At 37.1% G+C, this 17,820-nt stretch overlaps 1 long non-coding RNA gene across 12 annotated transcripts in view; it reads right to left on the reverse strand.

Annotated features, from left to right (window-relative positions):
* LOC118164310 overlaps window positions 1–17,820 on the reverse strand; it is a 370,599-nt gene that overhangs the window by 281,410 nt on the left and 71,369 nt on the right. For all 12 annotated transcript variants that reach the window (XR_004749429.1, XR_004749432.1, XR_004749431.1 and 9 more), the window contains exon 2: window positions 4,314–4,485. This is a non-coding gene — a long non-coding RNA (uncharacterized LOC118164310). The remainder of the gene's footprint in view (window positions 1–4,313; window positions 4,486–17,820) is intronic.

Raw genomic sequence — 17,820 nt, forward strand, 5'->3', positions numbered from 1 at the left:
AGAGCCAGCTCAGAGCAGAAACTTGCACAGGGCACTCTGCAAAGAAGGGATATCAGCCATTTCACATCGTACAGTCCCCCAGCCCTTCCCAGTTCTGCAGTCTCTGCAGGGCAATTTGACCAATGCCAAACCTCAGCTTCAAAGTCTGCTGTTAACCTGTGGTGCACACACAGAGGTCCCTTAAATGAAAAAGATATTTCTATATATTTTGAAATTATTAATAGATATTTTTGTAAGTTCTTGTTGCTTTCTGTCAGAACAAAAAAAAACAAGGTGGACTTTTTACTTTTACTAGCCACAACTTTGGAAGTTTGGAAGAAAAAGATTCCAACACCTCCCATCTCTTCTCTGCTTACCTTTTTTTTTTTTTTTTTTTTTTTTCTTACAACAGGAATTTTCACCAAAGCCTAAGGAAGCTAAATATGCAGATCCTCTGGAGCTCCTCCATGAAATCAGAAAATCGCAAATAGAAATCTAGACACGCAGGCTGCATTTGCCTTATGTACTGGTATATGTCCTATGCAGGTTAGCCCATTGACAGGGTTCTCAGAGGCAATTCTTCACTGAAAGTTTACTTTTGAAAAACCTACTCTGAAAACTGTAATTTTAAATATACCAATGAGTAAGATTAATCATCCAGGAGTACACAAGTCCATACACTTGGTTCCTCATGCACGTGGTAAAAGGACATAAAAGAATATACAAAGGAAAGCAAGGGGGAAAAAATGGAGTATTCATTTTGTTTGTTTGTTTGTTTTGTTTTGGCTTTTTTATTTTTTTTATTTTTTATTTTTTATTATTTTTAAAATAGTGGTAACACCCTTCCTGACAGTTCAGGAATTTCTTACAATAGAGAAATTTTCTGACATTAAATCAATTTCTTACTATGACTTTTTGTCAAACCATTGTGGGCTGCATTTACCACAAAACTGCTTTCTACTCATTGCCTGTTATTCCATGGCAATTGCTATGATTGTTGGACAAAGCATTTACATGTGTCAAGCGTATCTATCATAAAATCTCACAGTTGGTCCTTATTACTTCAGTTCACTCATGTTTACTTTGCATGCATATACAAGGCACACAGATGTGCATAAGCATACTGAAAACTATGTAACTTGCATTTCTTATCACTGCATGACAGTTCTACAGCTCCTGTTCAAAGCAATTCCATGACTGCCTACGCAGACACCCCTGTGAACAGCTCAAAATGTACACTTGAGATGACAAATGAGGTAGTTTGTTTCCAGAGCTCAAGCTATGAGTTGTTATGAAAGCACACATTTTTCCAGAGTTAAAAATCCTCTTTCCTGCCCTTCTACTTGAACAGGAACTTGCCAACCTTTTGTTTCAAAACGTAGAAGTAGCAAAGACAGAAAATAAATATACAGATTATTTTACAAGAAGTTCATGGCAAAAGGTAGTTTGCAACATGGCTGCAGAACCTGGAATCAATTTGACACTGTGCTGTTTGAAAATTACTTGCTACCCCATTTCTGGTCTCCAGGAGGCTTGGGGTGGGTGGACAAGAAGGGGAGAGAGCTAATTGAAAGCAGTTTGGCTCTGCCTCTAAGAAGTCAAATGGCAGAAGCTATTTGCCTGGCTGACTTGAATGTGAACAAAACCAACATAGAGATGATTTTACTGAGGACCCAAGCCTACACTACACAGAACCATGCAGAGTCCCAAAACCGTGAGAGCCGACCCCGTATTCCTATGTGGTCACGGCTCAAGAAGTTTTAAGCAAGATAGATGCTTTTTTCTTTTGTTTACAAAAAATACAGTGTCATTTATAAAATTCAAAGGCAGAATGTAGAATATGCCTACAAACTGATAAGTCTAGCTTTATAAACAAGAAAAAGGAAATTAGTTCAATTGTTTTTCCACTACTGTTAATGTTTATTAACGAGCATGTATTATTATGCAATTATCCTATTGAGAAAGCAAAGGTATTTCATGTTGCATAACTAGGAATCAGTTATTTATCAGATGATGCCAAGCACAGATTACCAGTGAAGTAGCTCAGCTCCTGATTTCAGTGACAGCGTGATTCATTAAGACATGTAGAAAGGAGTAGAGGGCCACAACTACACTGCACATCACCTAATTCCTGCCTTTAATGTAGAGTTTAGTAATTTACGCTAATGCTTACTGGAAATTCCAGTGGATATTCACACAGTTACTCCTTGGCAGAACCACAAGTGCTTTCTGGTTCTGCAGTTCCACAGAAGTTCAGTATGAACTCAAAGGAATATATGTGATATGAGCAGATGATCCTCCCAAATATAGCGTATTTTTGTTTGTTTGTTTTTTTCCTGAACAAGTATCCGTGCTTAGAATTCCTTCATTATATAATAAATATTCTAATTACACACCACTTCTGATCTGTAAAGTTCAAGCTGCAGGTAAGTTATCCCAGCAGATGCAAAAACATTAATCCTGCACTTGCATTCCAGTCCAATAGTAGAATTACAGCAAACTTGTGAAAACACAGAGTCCTACATTGATAACAAGGCTTTCAGAAGCATTAAGTGGCTACAACTGAATCAGAAATTAGGCAAGTTTTGAAAAACAATTTCCCTTTGATTTTAAGCACGTGATATTCAGTAAACAAATTGCAAATTCTCCCACAAGTCTACCATTCACACCTGTTTTTATCCATTTCTTTTTTGCAATAGCAACTGCTCCTGCTTGAAGAGCATTTGTGCTAACTTGAATTTCCAACCTTACCAATGCAAATTGTATCAAGAGCTTGAGGTTACTCATCTGCAAATTCCATTTTCAAGTGGTAATGCTGGACTTATCATAAGCTCTTTCCCTAGTCTACACTCTTGTCCATGTTTTTAAGCAGGTTAGTTAGGATTGGCAAGACGTGAAAACGGAAGGAGGGGATCCTTGGCTAGACTACTGCACTAGCATTCATTTTCCTTCAGTCATACCTTGTTTTGGTAACAAGGAATTTTCTTCCTAGTACATAATAACACGCAAAATTTCTGCCTTTTTTCTGCAGCTGAGTGAAGAATGTTTTTCTGTTAATACATGCTATCGTTGTATAGTTTTTTCATCTCATATACACCCCTATTTCTCCCTTTTTTTGTGGAAGTGGGGAGGGGTGGGGGGGATGGGACACCTTTTCTCTCCATCGGGACTTGCTGGCAAAATACATGCAATCAGAGCAGTATAGTAACTACATATGTAATTAGTAAAAATACATATTTTTTTTAAGTTTTCAGTCTCAGGGACAAACTAAAGATGCAGTTTACGCTCCCCTTCAGAGGTGTAGGGAAAAGCTGATTTTCCAAAGGAAGTAAAAGCTTCAAGTGGGAAAACAAACAAACAAACAAAACAAAACAAAACAAAAAAAACCTTTTTGATCAAAACATTTTCTATAAAAATAGTTTCTAGTGAAAACTTTCAACACATCTGAACCTTCCTTGGATGCTAAGTATAAAAAGGATGCTGTGGCATTTTACAAGAAAAATAAATGAGAGACAGACTTGTTATCAAAACCTCAACATTTTTAATTCAGATGTTTTTAATTCAGGCATAACAGCAACCAAGAACAGAAAAATGTGGAAGAGGAGAAAAGAAAGATTTAAATTACTAACTGCAAATGGATCTTCTAGAAAACAAGATGAAATAATAATTTAAACTAGATGGGATAAGCAGTTTGGTGAAAACATAAAACAGGAATATCTACAAGTAAGCTAAATACTTGATTCCACATGAATGTATTTAGCTTCAAGAAAACAGCATGAGCTAAATTAAAGAATTATACCACTTGGGGCACCTTATTTATGTTCAGACTAAAGCATTTTATTCCACTCTAGATACCTAAAGAATTCCCTAAAGTGATAGAGACTATAACTGTAGCATCTTACAGAATATAACCTCAAAAAGTCAGATGAAATTTTAAAGTCAGCCCCCCCTCCCCCTCCCGTTTCTACTTAGGTTGCAAAATAAATTACCTATTAACTCCCCCTCTTAGTGCCAATACAACTTTTTTAGGTCAGTCTGTATGTTGGATTTAGCTCTTCCCACATCCTGACCAGGACAAACTGGAGCCATACAGTTAATTCTGGCTAAAAAGCAGGGAACCAGTGGGAAAAAAAAATATAATATAGCTGTTTCTAGAAAAGAAGAATAGAAGAATATACAGTTTGTATACACGTGAAGTTATTGTCCCCCTTCTCTGACACTTAGCAGAAAGCAGACTATCTTCTGTCAAAAAAAAATGATATAAGGATAGGACAGACAGAATAAAATTTATGTATGTAGTTATTGCCATATGCAGCACAAGATAGGAAGCTCACCGTCCTGGATTGGATTTGGCTATCCAAATGTCCTTGGCTGCTTAGTACTCTTTTCAGAGCCAAACCAGGGGCATTCTTGGCTTCGGTTAAATTTATATTAGCCCAGCACATCCCAGTCTTCAGTTCCCTCAACACTGAGTTTTCTTTGTAAACCAAGAGGAAAACAGGATATCTGCAAATAAAAAAAATAAAAAAAAAAATAAAAAATAAAAATCACAGAATCTTATTGAGAGCTTGCAATACATGTGTCATTTCATTATGGACATAATCCAACATGTTTACCTATTTTCCAGTTTTAGGGAAGAATAGAAACCAAATAAGTTTTTTGGTCAAAATAAGAGGTTAGTGGCTGTATATGAAAAATGATTTTAATCTCTGAACCTGGCTTATAAGATTTATATTGGAATCACTTTGAAAAATTTTCAGAAGGTGTTTCTTAAAATGCATTGTTATCATACATTGTAGTCACAGAGAATAGATGATAACACTGAAGGAATTTTCAGCAGCTATTGCACTGAAGTTGTTGCATCTCTCTGAGGACAAAGATTTTAGATAAATTATAGAAATCTTATGTACAGATTTCCTAGAAGCAAGTACTGTCATGTTTCCTATCATCAAATAGGAATACTGATCTATGATAGTACTGTGATTTAAGTACACTCTGCATTAGATAATTTCTTAAAATTTATTCCTATTGCCAGATCAGGATATGAACACACAACGTAGAATTACTAAATCTGCATAGTAAGTAAATAAATAAATAGCAGAAATGAGAACTTCTCAAAGGTGAGAACTTTTCCTTCTATATGAGACGATCTCTTCTCTGGAGTTGCCTATCCTTAAACCACCTAAAGGGAGAGCCCTGTTAACCCAATTCAGGTACACCCTATCACTTTCTAGAAAGCTAAAGGAAGTCCACACAAGTCCTTTCAAAAGTCTCACTCATTCCAAAATGGAGCATAACCAGGGCTGCAGAGACTCCTAGAACACAAAAGCTGCTGATCAGCTCTCCACCACCTCTATCACATGAAATGTATGTGCTGTTCCTGTTAGCAGGTATAAGAGGGAGATTACATGTCCCTCTTGGAATTAAACACTGAAATCATGAAATATTTGTCACTTTAAATGGAGCAAGGAGGGGGATACACGTAAGTTGATATTGAAGGAGAAAAACTTTAGAAGTTCTACTATGAATTCTTATAATATCCAATGTCAAACTACAAAGTTATATCCAGTCCTCCTTATCTTGAAATGCTTCCTAAATAGTTATCAGCTTCAGAGGAAGTGCAATTTGCCCTCAACACAAAACCCTTTAGCACAGACTTAGTCTGTATGTATCCTTCTAGTTGCTACTCGGACTGATTTCTGAGAACATAGCTCTCTTCCACATTTTCTGGTCCTGGGCAACCACATGGCACTGCTCGAGCAGGGGCTTAGACCAGATGACCTGCGGAGGTCCCTGCCAACCTCAGCCATGCTGCGATTCTGTGAATTTGGGGGTACAAAACTCATAATTTTATTGTGTGGAGGAAAGTTTGTTGTATCAGTTGCAACAGCATAATGGGCTGTGAAAGTATCACAGTTACATCCTGTTGCTTAAGCCCTTACTATTCACTTTTCCAACACTTAGTAGTCTTTGAAGATTACACAAATGGCTCACTTTTGGGAGGTGTATAGCATAAAACACACTTTCCATCTTTGGTATATAGTTAAATTGAATATAAAACAACTGTGTAGTTACAGACTGCTATCGTGTTGCCTTTCTTAATTATCTATGCTGCTTTCCCTGTTTCTAGAAAAGCTGAAAAAAGACTGATACCAGTATCATCACCTGCAGTACTCATGTGAAGAATTTTTAGGCTCTTCTCTTCCCCTACTATAATAAACAGGCAAGAATAGCAATGAACAGCTACAGCTAATCTGAGAAGTAATGACAACACTGAGATTACCAGCACACACAGACTAATATTCTTACCTACAGACAAAATGGTTATTCTTTCATGCTGTCCCAAGCACTGCCTACATCTAGATAGCAAGTACGTCTTGTTCATTTTCCCTTGTAAAGAGTGCTTACTGATAGAAGACTTAATGATATACTTCAAGTTTCTTGGCTGATTCCATAAAACTGTGTTATTAATTAAAAACAAACAACAACAACAAAAACAAACAAGCAAACAAAAACAACAGCAACAAAACAGACATGCTGAGGAAAACATCAGCTTTTTTCAAGGTCATTAAGTTTTTCTTGTGTGATAAATATGTCAATGAGACTGGATTTCCACAACGCGTTGTATAAATATTTCTACAGACAGGTTCCCAAGCCTAGAATCAGATGTGCAGGTATCACTGAAGAAACAGTTGTGTTGCCATTGAATCTTTTCTGCAAGTTGGGATATAGATGCAGAAGAGTTAACTGCCTGTCTTAAATAAATGAAAAATATATAATAGAGTTGATTTCTTAATATTTAATACCCTTTCATAAAGTTCAAGCTTACTTTGAAGAATATTCCATTAAGTTCTGTTTATTGCTTCCCCATGCCCAATTCTCACTTGCTAGGTATCTTTCATTTTCCAGGTCTCCCTTTCTTTGTGTTTCTCGCTGCAGCTTGTACCTGTTCTTTCTTTCTGTTCATGCCACAGGTTCGCCAATGTTTCCCTCCATGGGCTTCCTTCCTAGGCCTCATTACCTCTCAAGGTCAGTGCTTCTAGCTCTGCTCTTCCCTTCCTTCCTTTACAATCTCATTTTCCTCTTCCACACTCTCATTCACACACACACACCTCTGTTTTCTCTGTTGTTTCCTGTAGCTATAACCACTCCACTTTCCCACAACGTTGTCACCTCCATAGCCTCTGCCTTCCCACTCCCTTTCTCTCATTTAGCAAGGCTTTTGAACTTTTGAGGCATAGATTATTTTCGAATACATCCTCCAAATTAGCATTTCACCCCACAAAATTTTTCAAGCACAGGATCATGCTAAAATTCAGGCAAAGGGCTTCACTGAAATTTAAGCTCAGTAGTCTGAACAACTGTTTATTTTTTAAAACTATATTCTAATAAGAAAAAAAAAATTAACAGCGTAATGCTATTGCATTGTGGTACTACTAGAATGACTGTACTTTGCAATTACACTAGAAAACACATGCCTTTTGATTTTTCCTTTCTAAAACAGAAGCAGTAGAGCTAAGAAAGGTACAAAAGAGGGCTACATGAACGACCGATGGCATGGCACAACCTACATGCAGGAAATGGTTACCTAGATGTGGGCTCTCCTTTGTAGGCTGAGAAAGGTCTCATAGAGGTGTGCAATATTGTCAGCACTACCAATCTTAACAGGGAATGATTATTAACTGTGTTTCCTGTCACAAGAGTTACTGAACTGTAACCAAAAATAGCAGTGGCTAGGCTTAACCTTTCCAGGACAAGAATACTGTTTACTACCAGAGCATCTTAGACATAAGAGTTAATTCAACTACATCATGCTGACCCTGGCCCTGCAGTTCAAACAGGGGTTCATTTAACATACGGAACTACAGTGACTTTCCAAAATGCTAACAGCAACTTTAGCCACATAGTTTAGGCTGCATTGAGCAAGCTTGCCCCACTCAAAAAAATGTTTTCACTCGTAATCTAAGCTCTCCAGGACATAAAAATACTCTGTTTACTACAGAGCATCTTAGACCCAAGAGGATAAACCAACCATGTTGTGACAGATCTGACCTTGAAGTTCAAGTAAGGGTCAGACGGTAGTGTTTAACTTGAGTTTATCAGATTTACTCTCAGCCTCCAAGCATTGTTTAGGTAAGTATTAAGCATATAAAGATGCAATTCTATCAAGACTGTTCCATTTTACAATCCATCTCATTGAATCCATTTTGTCTCCTTGGAAACTCAGTTTAAAAAAAAAATAAAATAATAATAATAATAAAAAAAATAGCCTGCTGGATTTTTCACCCCAAAGAGCTGTGATAACTTGTCAAATTGTCTCTTTTCATGTCACTGCTACATTACAGCAATAAAGACTGCAGCTTATGGACTGAAACTGCCCAGGTAGGCCTAGGAGTCCTGTGGGTTTCTAGAAAAAGAGGCTTTTAAGCTAGCAGAGTTAAATTGAGTATTTTCATAATTTTTATATTTGTATTTGAGGTGTGGCAATTTTTTTCGTTGTGCTGTGTGTCACGTGTTCATAGCTAGAAGGAACACTAACTAATGATACTTTCTGTCTAAATAAATGCAAGATGTAAGCTGTTAAGAAAGGAGGCACAGAGACTACTTATTAGTAAATGGCAGAAGCAGAATCAAGGTATACCACTTCCAGAAGATCACATTCAATGTTCAGAATATTGTTTATTGAGCCACAAAATAAAATTTGCTGCATTAGTTCCAAACAACTTATATATATAACATACTGCTATGCATAAGTCATGTTGAAAATGACAGCCTATTTCAAACCATTTCCCACTAATTCCATGAAATACAATTGTGCCAGGATCCAAACCCACAAAGTCTGGGACAAGAAAGCTCTTAGCTTTTTCCTTCATCACCTAAAATGTTCTTTCATGCCTACTTTCTAATGCTGTGAAATGCTGCATTCCTGTCTACAAAGACACCAAATGTACTACAGGAATTACAGATCTCTCCCTATGTATGTAGAAATCTAATTTCTCATATTGGTTGTTCCAGATAATGCTCTGTTTTTCATTAAGAAAGGCATCCAATTCAAAAACACATTTTGGATATATCTCAGACTTTTCTAAGACCCTCAGGTGGTTGAAGAGATAGCCACCTAACCTTGCTAAAGGAGAGAGATTTCAAAAGAGGTATCTGGTATAAAACAATTAAATTGATTAAACCATTTGAGTTCAAGCCCAGTTTCAACTGCTGAACTCCAGATTCAGAACACAAATACAGCAATAGAACTTAAAAACAGTCAAGAACATTTGACTGAAGTCTGTTCATAATCTCTTTGATTACCAACCATTTTTACACTGGAACTGGCCACACCAACATTTTTACACTGGAACTAATGTCTTTAAAGATAGTTCATTCCCTTATTTCTTTTAAAGTTTGTTAAAGAATTTCTAGTACATCACTGATCTTGGCACTAGAACACTGCCCATGAACACGGTCATCAAGCAGGGCTCATACAAACGTGTCAAGGACAGTTTGTGTTCCCAAGAGCTCATATGCACAGAAAAATCTTCAACGTAGTTTCTGCTATGCAAAACGAACATGCTTTGAATTAAAGCAGTTGGGATTTTAAAAAATCAATTATGCTTATTTGTTTGCAAATGGTGTTGGCTGATGAATGGCATCTGCACAACTGATAAATGCTAACAGGACATTATTTCTGCATGTGCTTGACAAACTATTAGTGATTATTTTGGCAATACAATTTGGTCAGCATCTTCTATTTATGAAGGGGCAGAGATGGTAAATTATTTTTTTCCTTTTCTTTAGATAGATAAACTCAAATCTGTCATTCAAAAATATTTCCTTTCCATTTCTTTCAAGACTTTTAAGTTCTTCATTTCTTCTCATGTATCTCTACCCTGACCAACCAATTAAAATATTTTGCATTTTAGGCCCTAAATAATAAACAAAGTCTTAAGGTCTCAGTAAGTCTGGACCTAATTAATACAGGATTTCAGCAGTATTTACATGTTTACAACAGCAATTTCTAGGCTGTGCCTTCTCTAAATTGAAGAACTTGTACCTTAAAACCCTCTCTCATCTACAGCAGAATGTAGATAAATCCAGTCTTTAAGATAACTGCTTGGAGCCTAGAAGCATTTGCTGGGGCCATTGTTAGCTTATCGACACATAAATATTAGTTTAATTCTTTATAAGTTTTACTTTTGCATGAATGCTTACATAATCAGTCAACCAATTTTTAAGTAGTGCTATAGTAGCTCCCATTTCCTGCACAGTTGTGATTAAGGTGACTAGCTATTAAGATCAGGGCATATATAAAAATTCATTATTACCAAATCATAAATTTAGTTGCATATGTAAAAAAAAAAAAAAAAAAAAAAAAAAGTTAACCATGTCCCCTTTATTTGTCAAGGCTGATGAAGATTTGTAGCTATGTGTCAATGGTTTCAGTTCACAATTTGAAGTTTCTTTCTTTCACAGATCTTTTTTTTTCCTTCTTGTTTTAGCTTACATCCTTAAATTGATAGAGCTACCACACCACCTCACAAGTTCGCAGAATCACAGAATCATCGATGTTGGAAGAGACCTCCAAGATCATCTAGTCCAACCTCTGACCTAACACTAGGAAGTTACTGAATAATTTACAAAAAAATATTGTTATTTACAAGAATGGGGGAAAGATTACTACTTCTTGAGGAAAAAAAAGAGACTTTGGCCTATAGTATACAGGCATGATCACAAGAATACACACACAAGAGGTTTTCATAAAAGTATTCAAACTTAATACCTTTCAGATAAAGTATTTAAGAGTCTCTAATTACACTATTTTTAGTGTATTAAAAATTATAGCTGTAGATGACACATACATTGCCTTCCACTGAATGCTGAAGTCTTACTAGGACTGGACAAGGAAACTGCAAGATTTCTTTAACACAGATTCCTTCCTTTGGCAGGATTTTTTTTTCTCTGCATTCATGTTATTTTAAGACGCTTTCATTTGATTATTCAATATTTTCCACCACTGACTAGGTGATGAATAGACTTGCCACCTGGCTTAGTTTCCCTTCCCCTCTCCCAGTCTGAATATTTCTTTAGACATGAAAGCCAAAGGAAATGGAAAAACTGCCAGAGTTTTTTTTTTTTCTTTTTAATGCCTTCAACAAACAAAAATTAAAAAAAAAAAAAAAAAAAAAAAAGATTCTGTACAGGCGTAAAAGTCAAGAAACTCTCTGGGTCCATCTATTAACCTCCCCCCTGCAAAAAATAATTGTTACATTTTAGCCAAAGTTAATCTCAGCAGAATTTTAGAGAAAAATATTGATTCATTCTCAAACCATTCAGCGGCTTCTTCAGGAATTTATTCTAACTGAATCTTTTTCACATATTTTAGTGCTTTCTCAGCTTCCTTTATGCAATCTTTCCTTTCCTGCTTTTTCTACTTCACTTTTTTCTTTTTAAAGCCATTGCTAAATCAATGACCTTCTTCTGCTATTCCCATCTTTTAAGATGCTGCAGTGCCTGTCCCTTGGAGCTCCAACTCTTCTTTGTTTCATCTTCTTTTCCTTTAATTTCCAACTCTGCTTTTGTATTTTCTCTTTACCACATTCTACAACGTTAAAGATAGCCCTAAAATAAGTGATCTCCATGGATAACACACGGATTTCAGGGTCACTTTCCTCTTTAGCATCTAGCATACTTTATTAAATAGTTCCAGAATATACCTCCTAACAACCAACAGAGAATATTAACACCATGATGGTCTCCAACAGCTGTTTAAAGTTGACAATTTTACTTATTTTTTTCCTCCTCTCAGCTACATTTTCTTCTGAGAAGCTTGTTTATTTTCTATTTTATTTTTTAAAATCATGATTCACTTGGTTTCAGCTCTACAGCAAGATATTTATCTATGATACTCATGGCTTTGGACAGATTTAACCATGGCATGTTTTTAATTGGCTTAGACGTTTCCTAAGCTGATACCCAAAACAAAACAACAACAAGAGTGAAGGATTTCTGGGGCAATCTTTTAGAGCAGTTTTAACATTTAGTGATATATGCTAGTGTTATATTTAGAGATGTGTAGATGTAAATCTAGAGAGATTTTGTGGCTGTGCTACTGTCCTCTTTCAAATTAGTAGCTGCTTTTAATATATCTAGATCCAACCAGTATCTTAAATCACACAACTTTAAGATGCATGTAGAGTTACTTCTTCACCTAACTACTAAAGTTATATTTGATCATGATTCTTGCAACAGAGGTTTTGAATGTTCAGTAGAGGCTTCTCTGTCTGCCTCTCTAGGACATTTTTTCCCTTACATTTTTTCACTTATTCAGAGTTTCAAATCCTCAACAAATCCTTTCCCCCATTTTGAGAATTATGCCTAATTAGCCCAATGGACTATCAAAAGTCACCACCAACTTCTGCAAGCTACAGGACAAAAATTTTAAAATCTAAGTTGCAAGGACCTGTGCTTTGACAGGTAGTTATAACTTGTGTCAGTTACTTCTCAGGCAGTTATCACCAAAGAGAAACTAGATATTGGTTCAAATATATGTATTCTTGGAGAGATGGGGGTGTGGACACAACAACAAACCATCACACCATAGCATTTCATTACTTTATAATACCCAGGGAGGTATCTTAAACTGAGGTTGTGGCATGGAGAGGAAGCAAAGACAATCAGTAAATACAGTCTTAAAAAAAATAAATAAAAGAGCGTACTGTTTCCTATCTCTGAACAACATGCATTCATGCATTTTCTCAACTCTCTAAAGAAGGCCCTGCACTTCCTGAGGATGCTTTGCCAGTAGTACTACAGCATCTTCAACATACTTGAGTTAGAAGGAGCCATGGTTGCCATTAGCTGCTACTCAGTTCCCAGTGGGAACTATAGGACTACTTCTCCACAAGCAAAGTATGAGTGGGAACATTAGAGCACATTCTTTGATAAGCTTATACAAAGCAAGTATGCAGGCGGATTGGAGACTCTTCAAAGTTTTTGCACTGTTACGTTACAGAAAATTCAAAGTAAAGCTCAGCTAGACTAACTAGAACAAATCCAGATCTTAATGAATGTTTTCCACGGGTTTGGGGCTTGAGGAGGAGATAACTTTCAAACTGAGTTTTCAGTGAAAATTCTCAGTTTCTGCCTCCTTATACTGCAGCCCTCTCAAAAATCAAGCAATGCTATTCATTCAGGAAGAAAAATAAATATTATATATATACACCCTAACTCCAAATCCAATCTTGAAAACTTCACTGTAATGAAGGTTCTTGCCTGGTGATACCAGGCCATCAGTTTCCTCAGTGGGAATGCATTTACTGTGATCTCTTCCGCAGAAAGGGATGACTTTCATTTTAAGAGTCTTAATGAATGAAGAGTCAGCTAGAGATCATGCCCAAAAATAGAGGACTGAAGATATGAAACATTGCAAAATGCAAACCTCAGCAATCACATTGCTGAATTTTCTGATCAAAAGCTCGAATTTTCAGAGAAAAGTAGGCAAGCATGAAACTCAGATCTTGCATAGCTTTTGGTTTATTTCCCCCATCATCATCACCTAAACATTTTTATGTGGAAAAAGATTTTCTGGTTTCCTTAGGAAAAGGAAGCCTGTCTTCAACTCTATCTTAACAGTTTTTTTGGTTGTACTACTAGTGTAGCTGGACCATGAAGGTGAGCTTGCATTGTCCTGAGAACACTGCCCCAATTATACTCCAGTCACACCAAGCTGTTACAGAACCACTTTTTGGATTCATTAAAAAGTTGCAGGGAATGACACAGGAAAGGGGACCCAGTTACATTTAACCTCTTGGATTTTGAGATCTCTACCAGCGTATTCAAGACTCTTAAGGCTAGAAGCTGTTGGCATTAACTAAAGCAAAGTTTAGCCTGCTCTACATGAGCTGCTGAATGCTCAATCATGACAAACATTGCTTGTAGTTTGGCCCAAACAGATACTCATGTAAGTTTTACCTTTTCTGCCTGCCTACTGCTTTATAACTGTTATGGCTGTGTGCAGGTCTGCCCACATTGCTGAAAAATTTCTAGCTAAATTAAACTCAAACCTTCATTACACTTTTTTTTTTTTTCTTTTTCACATGGAGATTTTGTTTGTTTGTTTGTAAGGAAACATAATACCTATTTCAATCTTTCTTTAAAAATTGTTGGGATGGGGTGAAATTTAACTTATCCAGTAGAGTTGTATGGAGTGGAAATTGCAACCACTCTCCATGCCCATGAGGTAGAAGAAGGAGAGTCATTTTATACCACCTTTGGTTTTTAATTGGACCAACCTCTTACCTTTCATAACACTCCTTGGGCTAAAAGAAAACGTGCTCTGTGGGATGGTTACCTCACTCATGCATAGACTGAATCATAACATCAGATTTTCCCACAGATCTGGGTGGCAAACATGTTGATCAACCCCAAGCTGCTAAACACACCATTATGCATAGATTATCCAGGCATAATAATCTGTGAAGGTTTGGTAGCAAATAGTCCGTTTACATTCCTGTAGAAAAGCTTTCTGAAAATTCAACCCCAGCTTGCACGTAATACCTAGACATACCTCCTGTGTCACCAGTCTATGCATACAAGCACTGAACCCATTTTATAAAGATAACTTTGGGACAGTACAAGTCAAGGAAAGGCAGAACATAAGCTTCAGAAAGTCAGCGCTCAAGTCAGCAACATTGTGCCCACCTGTGAAAAATATCCCAGTGTCTTGGGCATCTAGCATTTCAGGTTCCTCTTTTTGCTTGCCAACAGAAGAGCTGCTTCCTGCTCTTCTGCAAGGACTTTATAACTTATCCCAAGAGCAACAACTACAGCTTCACTGGCCAGTAGAAGTAGTGATTATGCTTCAGCCCTGCATAGCACCATTTATCTCTGGGCTGTCTTTCCACCATCATTTCCCCTCTCACAAGGACTTTGTCTTTGTTGCTCATGACTGCTCATATGATGTTGCATGTAGGATGCTGAAGAGATTCCTTGATATCAGATATACTGCCATCAAAAGGTAACAACATTTTTTCCAAAACGTGTGGGATTTTTCATTAGACCACAGCTTTTGGCTAAAGAGATCCATAACCCTAAACATATTTGGTGCAGTTTCCTCTCTCAGGCATCTCTGTAATTATGTACATTTGTGTCTTTTGCTTGGAAGCCAGGCTTGAGTGCTTTAGTCATAGATCACAAAGTGAAATTCACAAAGTATTCTAAGAGCAATCATAAATACTACCATTAAAATACAATTACCACCAGACCTGAATTTCATTCATTCATTCTTCATCCATTTTTTTTTTAGTTTTGAATGAACTATATGAACTTCATGTGCTTTTAATGAAACACATATTTGTATGCATGTTTATATGCAAAAGTACAGACAAAAGGAATCAAGATTTTATTGGAACCACAAAGATAGGATGTAGGAAAAAATGTCAAGGGAAGACTGAATAACCTCAAGGCAATTTCTTACCTACAATTATAAAAATTATTTGTAGTTTTATTAATTCCACTAAACAAAGATCCACAGTCTGTTTTCTGTAAAAACTACATGGCACTTAACAATTTATCAGACAGCAGTGAAGTCAGCAAATGTGCCTACAGCATTTTGCTTTGGAAACATGTTATGAGAACTACAATGTGTCAGATGAATACAGGTCTACCAATCAGCCTCACCTAATACACTTGAAATGCTTTTTCATGGTAGACAATGATAGCTCTAGGAGGAGGATTTTTATAGCCTAAACAACAATCTTAAGAACACGTAAGATCTTGTCACACACCAAACGTATTGCAATACCCTAACAGCACTGAGATCAGGACAAATCCTCTCTTTAGCCTGTAAGTCATTCAGTGATTGTTAACCTTTAAATGAAAAGCTTTGATTTAACACAGACTTCACTGCACTTAACATGGTTAGGAAACCAGAGTTCAGGTTACAAGGCTGATGGGCAGAAAGAAAGGAGAAAACTACCTCTGGGCAAATACGTTTGTTTGGCTTTGGCAGCTATTGAGACAGCAACTATTTCCCAAGAGAGGGGAAGCATACTACCTGTGCAAAAGAACATTTTTTTTCACTATACGTCAGCCATGAAGAGTTTGGTTTGTCATTTTTACATGAACAGGCTTGCATGTATAGCTTTAATACCAATGCATGGAATCAAGCCAAAAATGGAGGACATGCAGCAGTATGACAAAAATTAACAAGCAACATAGAATCATAGAATGGCTCAGGTTGGAAGGGACCTTAAAGATCATCCAACTCCAACCCACCTGCCAAAGACATGGATGCCACCCACTAGATCAGGTTGCCCAAAGCCCCATCCAACCTGGCCTTGAATACCTCCAGGGATGGGGCATCCACAGCTTCTCTGGGCAACCTGTTCCAGTGCCTCACTACCCTTACAGTGAAGAATGTCCTCCTAATGTCTAATCTAAATCTATCTTCTTCAGTTTAAAACCATTCCCTCTTGTCCTATCATTAGTTACCTGAGTAAAGAATCCTTCTTCATCCTTTTTATAAGACCCCTTTAAGTAATGAAAGGCCACAATGAGGTCTCCCTGGAGCTTTCTCTTCTCCAGGCTGAACATCCCTAGCTCTCTCAGCCTTTTTTCATAAGAGAGATGCTCCAGCCCTCTGATCATCTTTGTGGCCTCCCCTGAACCCTCTCTAACAGCCCCACATCCTTCTTGTGCTGGGGACCCCAGGCCTGGATGCCGCAACTCCAGGGGGGGCCTCACAAGGGCAGAGCAAAGAGGAACAATCACCTCCCTTGCCCTGCTGACCACCCTTCTCTGTTGATGAAGCCCAGGATGCAGCTGGCCTTCTGGGCTGCAAGAGCACACTGTGAGATAATGTCGAGCCAGACCCCCCCAAGTCTCTCTCTCCAGGGCTGCTCTCAGTGAGTTCTTCTCCCAGTCTGTCCTCATGTCTTGGATTGCCCTGACCCAGGTGTATGGATCTGGTATATAAATGGAGGCAAACTGGCCGATTTCCAAAGAAGCAAGAGATAATTGTAAAAGAAGAAGAAAAAACAAAATAAAACAAACAAACAAAAAAAAACACCTATCAGAATGCAATCCGAATATGTATAGAAAATTCACAAGTAAAAATTGCCAGAAAGGAATTGCCAAAGCAAATTCTATAGATGAAGAAAGGCTACATTTGAACAGCCCAAACAATTTTAAAATGTACTACCTAGGGTAGCATGTACACTGAAAGTATTTAATTTATAACCAAGCATATATTTATAGACTCTAAACCATAGGATTTTGAAACACCTGAAAAAAATCTCCTCTTTTCTGAAATGCAGCACAATCTGACTTCAGCACTGAGTAACACGTGGTTAAAACCGCATGTGGCTGTTTCTGTTACGTTACTGCAGCTCCTGGACTGGTTCCAGTTCTATCAAAGCAATCCCAGTAGAACAAAGCCTACATACTTCAACTTAGTGAGGGGTTTGACGTGATTAAGGAATTTCCTCATGTTCCTGCAGAGTATTAAATAATAATAATAATAAAAAAAAAAAATCCCCAGATGTTTCAATTCCAATCTCTTTAGCACTCAGACAAATACGTACAAACACTAGTAGGTAAAAAAATAAATTATTTTTGTGACAAAACCCCAAACATTCTCTAACCAAAAGATAAAATTACAAAGAGGGAAAGATTTCAGGAGACCATACGGACAGTCTTTTGCAAAGTGGTAATTCACGTGCAAGCCTATGTGCTTCAGAAATCATTATACAACAATGAAATTGATTTATGAAACAGTTATCTGCCAGCATATATGGCAGATTGATTGTGAGTACCTTACAAGAACCACCAGTTATCATTGTGTGCTAG

This window comes from Oxyura jamaicensis, chromosome 3, assembly GCF_011077185.1.
Source record: "Oxyura jamaicensis isolate SHBP4307 breed ruddy duck chromosome 3, BPBGC_Ojam_1.0, whole genome shotgun sequence".
Classification (NCBI taxonomy): Eukaryota; Metazoa; Chordata; class Aves; order Anseriformes; family Anatidae; genus Oxyura; species Oxyura jamaicensis.